General features: G+C 50.8%; 1 long non-coding RNA gene across 1 annotated transcript; it reads right to left on the bottom strand.

The window, feature by feature from the left end:
• Positions 1–731: 731 nt before the first annotated feature.
• LOC107203621 lies at positions 732–2,368 on the bottom strand. The gene is made up of 2 exons (XR_001521284.2): positions 1,979–2,368; positions 732–979 (listed from the first exon to the last, which is right to left on the bottom strand). It is a non-coding gene; the product is annotated as an uncharacterized LOC107203621 (long non-coding RNA).
• Positions 2,369–3,113: the final 745 nt, after the last annotated feature.

The raw sequence follows: 3,113 nt of genomic DNA on the forward strand, positions 1-3,113 counted from the left end.
GTGAGACCTGTGCTCAAATCTGAGACTAACCCTAACCGAGACATTTGAGCCCTGCTTCTCTGCAGAGGCGGGGAGCCAGCCCCGTGTCGCTGCACAGAGACACCAAACATCCAAGAAGGTGGAGAAGGTCCAGGGGAAAGCTACACACTGCCTCCCAGTATTCTACAGCAGCACTCTGTGTCTGCCAAGAGAGGAAACAGTGGCTCTCTGGCCTGAAGCACCCCTGCAAGACGTGTAGTGCAGAGCTCCTCTGCAGCTAGCTTCCCAAAAACCCCTCAGGAGGAGCCTCTCTGTGCACAGAGGAGAGGAGGTTCAGCCCCTGAGAGAGCCCTGTTACACTTAAACCTCAGCTAGAAACCCAGAGAAGCACCCTGAGATCAGTCCCTGCCTCTGCTGACCTTGGCTCTGCCCTCACTCCCCTGCTGAGCTCCGCCGTGCTGAGGGGTTCCTGCAGAGCAGCCCTGCAAATAACACAGGAATAACTGCAGCTGCACAGCGGGCTCTGGCTCACAAGGGAGCAGAGAGGCAGCCCAGGCACTCTCCATCGTCATGTTGGGTTCCTTTAGTCCCTTCTGGGAAATGGAGCTGGAAGCTGCTGTTGTGCAAGAGCCAAGGTGAACAGGATTCCTCAGGGGAATGAGGTCTGGCTGCGGGAGCCTCCTTGGGATGAACACTGGCCATTCACAGCCATCTCCAAAACCATTAAACACTAAGAGGACACAAGACATCACTCACCAGTTAACTCCTCCCTGTTTGGACCCAAGCAACCCCTTCCTGGATGAACAGCCCAAGGCCTGTGTCCCAGGTGTGGACTAGAAGGATCCCATTATTTTCCTTGGACCAGGTTAGGCAGGACTTGGAGCAACCTGGTCTAGTAGAAGTTGTCCCTGCTCATGTCAGAGGGGTGGAATGCAGTGATCTTGCAGGTCCTTTTCAAGTAAACCATTCCAGGATTCTATGATTCTATGAAGAGTCAATTCTGTATATTAAAAAAAACAAAAAAAAAACCCCGGAAAAAAACCAAAAAAAAACAGTTAATGCAAAAAAAGTGCATTAAATAAAAAGAGCTTTTGTCTGAACTAAGAGCTTGAAACAGGATAGCAGATGAGGTATTGCAATAGCTGAACTAGGCAGCACATGTGTTCCCACAAATGCTACTAAAGATGTTTGACACGTGCTATTAAATTATCCCATAATCATCTCACTACACAAAACAAAAAAAAAGGGAAAAATTCCATAGGACAAGGAAGCTGCTCAGTGGCTCTACCGTTCACCAACTATGCTGACAAAATAAGTGCTATAAAACTGTTTTTCAGCTCCTCGTAGCAAGGTCCCCCCTCAAAACTACTATTTATGGCAGTTGTTAATTTATTTTCCTCAAGAGGCCAGAAAAGCACACAAGTGAGTGCTTGAAGACGTACACACCAGGGAAACAGAGTGGAGAAAGGGCAAGAACAAAAAAAATCAGAGGGAACCTACGAGATAGGGTAATATGTGACTGCAAAGCCCAGAATTCCCGAGGCAGACTTGGTTTTCACAGCAAGCACACGCTGAGACAAGTGCGAGAAGGCAGAGCTCAAAATAAAAGCCTAAAGCCAAAAATTGCACGAGCTCTGCCTGAACCGCCCTTGCCAGAGGCTTTTGGGGAGTGCATCAATACAAAGCTCAAAGTCTTTTTCGAGACAAGTTCAACATCCCCCCTGAAGGAGCGGGGACACACAGTAACAACATCCACACTAAAAAATCCCGGGAAAAGGACAGTTCACTTTGTAACACACTCCCCCCAAAAACCACCACCCCCCCCCTTGGGACAGCACCCACAGTGACACGGACGCTCTGCCTTCATTTGGGGCAGCCCCGCCAGCTGAAGGAGCCTGAAGCGCTGCCAAACACACATTTCGGGGCTGTGCCTCGGCCAGGATGGCAGAGGAATGCCCTTTCCTCTGGGGAGCCGCCGCTTTTGTGTTTCTTTCCTCACCTGCCCGAACGCGCCAGCTCCATGCAAAATCCTCTTCCTTCCCTCTCCTGCTTAAGGATGCTCCTTCCAAGCTTTCGGGAGCGCAGAACACACACAAATCCTTCTGAGGGACCTGGAACAAGACACACGCCCCCGGCAGGAGAGACTGGAGGGTGAAAAAGGATGGGAAGGCTTTTTTTCCTCTCAGAATGTCAATGTATGTCTCCCAAACCAGGGAGCAGGGGGACAGAGCCCACTGCACTCTGCTGCGCTCCCTGCATCCCCTTCCACAGCTCCACGTGAATTTACACCTCCTCTGAAGGCAGCAATTGTCTGGAAAGGAACTTGGGAATCCTCTTGAGCTTCTTTGGTTTCTGGCTTTTTCTCCTGCACCACAGCAGTACCTCTGAGGTGGTTGAAAAGAACAACAGAAAAATGGGAAAAACACCCACAAAAAATTAATTTAATTTTTGAATTAAAAGAAATAAAACTACCATATCCTCAGGCCCTTAGTCCCCCCACCCTGTTGCTAAGCAAGGCCAGTGAATTCCCTTAAAGAAGGGTGTCCAGCAGGTCCAGGGAGTGTCTGCTGCATTCCCTGACCCTGCTCTCCCTGTCACAGAGCTCTTGGTTTCAGCAGCGTGACAATGTTTTAATGATTACTGCAACAGCAAAACATCACTTCCATCCCTCCCACCCCAATAAAAGTTTGCTGTAAGGAAAGATGAGACCAGTACCTTTTTTCCTCTGAAGGGATGCAGTGGCAGCACATTCGCTCCTCCTTTGCCTGCCCGGGGAGCTCCACACCCCTGCCCGGGCTGGGGCAGCACCTGCCAAGGTTCTGATTGCCTTGTCTCACCGAGCTGAACCGAGCACTGACCAGTTACATCCACGTGTGCCTCACTGCCAGCACCTGGGTTTTGGCACTCACAGCCAGCCCGGCTGGAAGTGCAGGGAGCACAGGACACCCTAGAGCTCAGGTTGGGGACACACACATCCCTTCAGCCCCGCTCCACCCCATCACCCACAGGAACCAACCCCACAGGAACACCTGGAGCAGCCCATTTCACAGCGCTCGCTTTTCTCCTTTGGGGAGGAGAAGAAGGCACGGACAAGGCAAGAGATCACAGAATCAGGTAATAAAATGAAACACAGC

The sequence above is a fragment of the Parus major genome, chromosome 4, assembly GCF_001522545.3.
Source record: "Parus major isolate Abel chromosome 4, Parus_major1.1, whole genome shotgun sequence".
In the NCBI taxonomy this organism is placed as follows: domain Eukaryota; kingdom Metazoa; phylum Chordata; class Aves; order Passeriformes; family Paridae; genus Parus; species Parus major.